This window comes from Nycticebus coucang, chromosome 6, assembly GCF_027406575.1.
Source record: "Nycticebus coucang isolate mNycCou1 chromosome 6, mNycCou1.pri, whole genome shotgun sequence".
Classification (NCBI taxonomy): Eukaryota; Metazoa; Chordata; class Mammalia; order Primates; family Lorisidae; genus Nycticebus; species Nycticebus coucang.
Genome location: NC_069785.1, coordinates 91,353,743 through 91,361,049, shown reverse-complemented (window position 1 = coordinate 91,361,049; position 7,307 = coordinate 91,353,743). Strand labels below are relative to the sequence as shown.

The following is a 7,307-nucleotide window of genomic DNA, read 5'->3' as shown; positions in this document are numbered from 1 at the left end:
CACATGGGAAAAAAACAAACCACACATACCATAAACAAATATTAACTTGAATTGATGTAAAAGCTAAAATTTCTGGAATAAGCATAAGAAAAAATATTTTTGGTCTTGAGTTAAGTAAAGATTTCTTAGAGTACAAAGTACATAACAGAAATATGTTGATACATTGAACTTCATCACAGTCAAATAAAATAAGGAAAACTAAAACCTTTTTAAAAATAAGGAAAACTTCACGAATTTGCTTGTCATCCATGGGCAAAGGCCATGCTAATCTACTCTGCATCATTTTAATTTTAGTATGTGTCCTGCTGAAGTGAGCACAAAATGTTTGACTTTTAAAAGACACAGTTAATTTCTGGACTCTCAAAAAAATAAAGAAAACAACAACAACAAAAGGCACAGTTAAGAAAACGGAAAGGCTGGGCGGCGCCTGTGGCTCAGTTGGTAAGGCGCCAGCCCCATATACCAAGGGTGGAGGGTTCAAACCCGGCCCGGCCAAACTGCAACCAAAAAATAGCCGGGCGTTGTGGCCAGCCCCTGTAGTCCCAGCTACTCGGGAGGCTGAGGCAAGAGAATTGCTTAAGCCCAGGAGTTGGAGGTTGCTGTGAGCTGTGTGAGGCCATGGCACTCTACCGAGGGTCATAAAATGAGACTCTGTCTCTACAAAAAAAAAGAAAAAAGAAAATGGAAAGGCACGAAACAGAAACTCTGAATTTCCTTCCTTGCTGGTGATCTGGGGACCAGATGACAGGTGATAGGCAAGGTGGCCACCAGGGGAGAAGAGTGATGTCTGAGAAATGCTGGCTGACTGCTTAGACCATCTCAAGCTTGACCCATTTTTGGCACCCTGAGGGCATTCTGTTCAACCACAACAAATATTTATTAAGTCCCTACTATGAATCCGACATTGTCAGGGCACAAAGAAGAACATAAATGGAGCTGAAAGCAAACAGGCACAAGGAGAAAGGTTTGTGGCTCCTCTTGTGAGGCTGAATTAGTCTTGCTTCCCAAACCAGATAAGGATGACTCAAGAATTTAAAAAATTATAGGACCATTTAACTTATGAACCTAACTAAAATATTGGCTATCTAAATCTAACATTATATTTAAAAATTACAAAGGCTGAGTGCAGTGGCTCATGCCTGTGATCCTAGCACTCTGGGAGGCCGAGGTGGGTGGATTGCTTGAACTCAGTTGTTCGAGACCAGCTTGACCCAGAGTGAGACCCTGTCTCTAAAAATAGCTGGGTGTTGTGGCAGGCACCTGTAGTCCCAGCTACTCAGGAGGGTGAGGCAAGAGAATCACGTGAGCCCAAGAGTTGGAGGTTGCTGTGAGCTCTCTACCAAGGGTGCCATTGCACACTAACAAGGGTGACAGAATGAAACTGTCTCCAAAAAAATCTTAACTATATCATGCAGGCTGAAGTTACAGAGGAATGCAGGGATGGTTCAACGTCAGGAAAACATTTAGTGTAATTTACCACTTTTATAGACTGAAAAGGAAAAAGTACACATTTACCTAAATCAGTGCTGATAAAGCTTTTCATAATGTTCAATAGCTGCTTATGGTTTAGACCAGCGGTTCTCAAAGTGGGTCATGACCCCTTTGTAACAATGAAAATACATTGAGGCATTAGGAAGATTAAGAACCACTGGTTTAGACAATTAGTAAACCAGGAGCAGATGAGAACTTCCTTAAAGGTTAGATCCCAGCTTACAGCAATATCTACTTAGAAAAGGAGGCATTACATTTAGGTTCAAGTATTAGGAAAGAACACCTACTCTTACTGCTGTTTAACATAGTCCTGGAAGCCCTGGGCAAAGCTAATAGAAATAAATAGGAGTAAGATATGTCAGAATTGGAAAGGAAGAGACAAAACTGTCATTATTATAGATAACAGGAATATCTACTTAGAAAAAAATAATGAAATCAACAGAGGGCAGGGCAGCTCCACACCTTTCCCTGAACACCTTGCCTTACGTGTCTCCATTTGGCTGTTCCTGAGTCACATCCAATAAACATCAGTAAAGTGTTTTCCTGAGATCTGTGAGCTATTCTAGCAAATTATTGAACCCGAGGAGGGGGCTGTGAGCACCCCCAATTTATAGCTGGTCAGTTAGGAGGACAGGCAGCCTGGAACTTGCTCTGGCATCTGAAGTGAGGGGAACCTTGTGGTGCTGACATCTTTAATGTGTGAGAATTGATGCAAACTCCAGGTGGATTGTGTGAGAACTGAATTAAATTGTTGGACACCCTATTGGTGAATCCCAGAGTGGTCTGCTCATATGATGCAGTATTTCTTTAGCAGTTTAATAAGTACATTAGATTAATATGTAAAAGGAAGAGAACAGACAGAAACAGACCTACATAAATACAGTCACCTGACCTTTGACTGCAGAGGCAATATAACCGCACAGGGACGGTGTCTTCAACAAACAGTGCTTAGACAACTGGACATCTACATGCAAAGAAACAAGTCTAGACATAGACCTACGGGTCACAAAAATTGAGGCAAAATGGATCATAAATCTGAGCAACTTAGCGAGACCCTGTCTTTAAAAACAAATTTTTAAAAATAAAAATTAGCCAGCCTTGGCGGCACATGTCTATAGTTCTTGCTACTAGGAAGGCTGAGGCAGGAAGATCTTTTGAGCACAGGAGTCTGAGATTACTGTGAGCTATTATCATGTCAGGCACTTCGCCTTGGTGACAGAGATTTTGTCTCTAAAAAAACAAAAAGATAAACGTCTTAGAAGATAATCAGGAGAAAACCTAGATGATCCTGGTATAGCAATGGATTTTTAGAAACAAAACCGAAAGCGCAGTCCATGAAAGGAACAATTGAAAAGCTGGACTTCCTTAAAATTAAAAACTTCTGCTCTGTGAAAGAAAATGTCAAGAGGACAAAAAGAAAAGACACAGGCTGGGAGCAAATATTTGCAAAAGAATAATATGTAGCATGCAACCTGAGGCCCCTAGAATGTAATGCTGAATCATAAAAGCAAGTTATATTACACCCAGTAATATGCTATTAACATAAACTTAAACATGGGGTGGTGCCTGTGGCTCAAGGAGTAGGGCGCCAGCCCCATATACTGGAGGTGGCGGGTTCAAACCCAGCCCCGGCCAAAAAAAAAAAAACAACATAAACTTAAACAAATAAAATGGGCCAGATGTGAGGGCATATGCCCCTAGTCCCAGCTACTCAGGAGACTGAGGCAGGAGGACCGCGTGAGCTCAGGAGTTTGAGGCTGTAATGCACTATGCTCGTGCCTGTGAATGGCCACTGTACTCCAGCCCGGGCTACATTGCAAGACCCCATTGTGATGTACAAAGGTTCTTTATGTACAAGTCACTATTCTTTTTTTTTTTTTTTGTAGAGACAGAGTCTCACTGTACCGCCCTCGGGTAGAATGCCGTGGCGTCACATGGCTCACAGCAACCTCTAACTCTTGGGCTTACGCGATTCTCTTGCCTCAGCCTCCCGAGCAGCTGGAACTACAGGCGCCCGCCATAACGCCTGGCTATTTTGTTGTTGCAGTTTGGCCGGGGCTGGGTTTGAACCCGCCACCCTCGGCATATGGGGCCAGTGCCCTACTCACTGAGCCACAGGCGCTGCCCAATACAAGTCACTATTCTACATTGCTCCTCACGCAGTCATTTAATCCTCCAGCCCTCTGAGGGAGGTTCTATTTTTATTCCCTGTAGCAGCCATGAAAATGTGTCATGCACCTCCCCTGCCAGACATGCAATTGCACCATCACCCCACTACTGCACTCTACACCCCCCAGCTCATTCTCTCCAGGACCACACACCACATAGGCTGCTCCCAACCTAGGCCCGCCTTTCCTCTTCTTCTTTTCCTCTCCCCATCACAGGTGCCAGCCCACCTCTCCCACTGACAGCTCTCCCCAGGTCCCCCAGTTCTGGGCAGGCAGCCTCCATGAGGCCTGCAATAGTCCCTCACCTCCCAGTGCCAAGCCCTTGTGCAACCCTGCTCAGAGTGCTGGCTGGTCCCACAGACTCGCTTCTCATGAACCACACCTGCCTCCCATTGCTGTGTAACACAGATTCTCCTTGTGTTTTGTGGACATTGCCATCCCAGGCAGCAACAAGGGAGCTCACTCAGTAGGCCCGATGTGGTGGATGTTGGCCCAAGAAGTTCTCTGCATTCGTGGCACCATCTCCCGTGAACACCCAGGAGGTCATGCCTGATCTCTACTTCCACAGAGATCCTGAAGAGATTGAAAAGGAAGAGCAGGCTGCCTGTGAGTCAGGTGTGACTGAGGAGGAATCTCAGGGTGGATGGACTGTTCCAGCTCCTGAGTTCACTGCTACTCAGCCTGAGGTTGCAGACTGGTCAGAAGCTGCAGGTCCTCACTGAAGACTGGAGCACCCAGCCTGCCATGGAGACTGGTCTGCAGCTCCCACTGCCCAGGCCACTGAATGGGTGGGAACAACCACTGAGTAGAGTTAGCTGTTCTTCCACAAGCTCCTAAACAAGATGAAAATAAGGTTGGTGGAAAATAAACATTAGTTAAAAAAAAAAAAAAAGAATTCCGGAATACATGGAAATTCTGAAATCTAGGCCTGCCCCTCATTGGTGTACTATAGCCAAAGGTCCCTAGTAACACACCTGTAATCAAACCTGAATTTATTGGCTCAGCTCATTGTAGCCAAGGAGACCGCACACCCTGGGGGACTGTGGGGTATCACATTAAGAGCCAGAAGGAACTCTCTCAAGGAATTCAGCTTGCTAGGTATTTGGGGGAGGGTAAGAGAAACCAGGTGTTTGCTATGGATTGGGTGCTGTCAGGAGCAGTTCCATGATTGGGTATCTTAAACTTTTTATCTAGATGGCAGGAGAAATGAAATAGGCCAAAGCTACAAATGGTAAAAACAAACAAAACAGCAGTTATGTTGCTGGAAGAGAGGCTTTTTTTTTTCTTTGCAGTTTTTGGCTGGGGCTAGACTTGCACCCACCACCTCTGGCATATGGGACTGGCACCCTACTCCTTTGAGCCACAGGTGCTGCCCAAGAGGCCTTGTTAATTGTCAAACTCAGACAAAAAATTACGGAGCCGTCTTGTTTTTGTTTCACATCATCATGGACACAGAGTGACCTCAGCTAAGGGAGCTGTGCGTGACTTCTGCTCAGCAGGACTTCCTGACCTTCCTGCTGATGCCACCAACCCGAGGCCCACTCGCACTAGGCCAGCTTCCAGCTGCGCAGGGCTGCGTTCTCATTCTTCACTCTTGGATTCCAGCTGTCTGTCACCTTCTTTCTCTCTTCTTCCATGGTTCTGTCACCTGCCCTTGTTCTGTTTTTGCCAATGTCTGCCCAATTTCAAATTCGGCACTGTAGACACTGGAAGAAACAGCCCTTGCTCACTAATCCCGTCGCAATCGGCTGGTCTTATATGTGACTGAAATTCCTCATTCCCAGATGGAAATCCAGTCCTGTAGCTCCTGCTAATGCACAAACAGTGATGTTGTGACCCCTATGGCACTGGTCTCGGTCACTGCAGGAAGGAACCAGGCATGACACGAATTAGAAGTATAAGCTTGCAGAAGATGGGCTAACCTTGGGTATAGGGTAGCCCTGAGCCCCCTCCACAATGGCTATTTATTAAAGTTATACACAACAGGCGTGGAGAGTCAAGGTGACGACATACACAACAGGCGTGGAGAGTCAAGGTGACGACATACACAACAGGTGTGGAGATTTGAGGTCATTATGTAGGAGGGCTGCGTGCGTAAGGATTGCCACATGCTCTTCCCTCACGTGTTCTTTCCCCACAACTCCCGTAAAGAAGTACCAAGCATCACTGTTTAACACATGCTTACTAGTGTGTGACCTATCTTATCTCATTCCGGAACACTGAGTGACTTGGTCACAAAACATCTCTAGGCTTGCCAGGAGACTGTCCTGTTCTCAGCGTGTCCTTTTAATGTGATAGGAATCAGGAACTGTCCTTTGCAAGCATGTCGTCCCCTCTTCTACACAGTGACATGGAAATGCTTCCCAAATAGCCACAATGAGATCAAAATGATGACACTTCACGTTGCTACTTCAGGAGGAGAAAATTTGTCATATAGTTCTTGGCAGGTCATATGTGTCCTGGTGAGTAGAGCAGGAAGTAGTGGTGTAAGAAGGAGTTGGGTAGTATATCTCATTTACTTTTTTTTTTTTGGTAGAGACAGAGAATAATAATACAGAAGGAAAATTATCCTAATTAGGAGAAGAATGAAAAGGTACTTCTGTTTCACAAATGTATGTTGTCATTTATATATATATATATGTGATCTGGCTTTGTTTATGAAATTAAACCTTTTTTTTATGCAAGATCACATCTGCAGCAACTTTTGAGAGCAAAGATTATGAAATCTCACAACTTAAGAATGGCATTTTAGGTATGTTCTCTTTCAGGGTTAAGGCACTATACTTTTTTAAGGCACTGTAGTTTTACTCAGTGTGTTTATGTGTTTAATTGCCTTCTGTTATTATTATTATTAATTTAATTATTTATTTAAACAAAGTCTCACTTGGTCATCCTCAGTAGAGTGCTGTAGTGTCATAGCTCACAGCAACCTCAAACTCCTGGTCTCAAGTGATCCTCTTGCCTCAGCCTCCTGAGTAGCTGGGACTACAGGTGCCCTCCACAATGCCTGGCTATTTTTTTTAGAGATAGGTCTCATTCTTGCTCAGGCTGGTCTTGAACTTGTGAGCTCAAGCAATCCACCCATCTTGGCCTCTCAAAGTGCTCGGATTACAAGTGTGAGCCACTGTGCCCAGGCTTGCCTTCTGTTATTATGATTATTTTATTTTATGATATTTATTTTGAGACAAAGTCTCACTCTGTCACCTCAGCTAGACTGCAGTGGCAGCATCATAGCTCACAGCAATCTCAAACTCCTGGGCTTACATGATCTTCCTGCCGCAGCCTCCCAAGTAGCTGGGCCTACAGGTGCCCACTACCATACCCAGCTAGTTTTTCTATTTTTAGTAGAGACAGGGTCTGGCTTTTGCTCAGGCTGGTCTCCAACTCCTGAGCTCAAACAGTCTTCCACATTAGCCTCCCAGGATGCAAGGATCACAGCCATGAACCACCGCACCTGGCCTTGTTATTATTTTGTATGCAGGAAATCTAGCCAGAAACTAGGGAATCAAAGTAATTATGTTTGGCTTGCATTCTTTCAAATGAGAACAGATCCTGATGGCAGCAAAGTTCACCCTTCACCTGATAGCCTCATCCACACCTGTGCTTTCTATAATCTGCCTCAGATTATCTAGACAGGCAACATGGAGG

General features: G+C 44.7%; 1 non-coding gene across 1 annotated transcript; it reads right to left on the bottom strand.

The window, feature by feature from the left end:
* Positions 1 to 211: 211 nt before the first annotated feature.
* On the bottom strand, positions 212 to 318 carry LOC128589411 (U6 spliceosomal RNA). The gene has a single exon (XR_008380997.1). It is a non-coding gene; the product is annotated as a U6 spliceosomal RNA (small nuclear RNA).
* Positions 319 to 7,307: the final 6,989 nt, after the last annotated feature.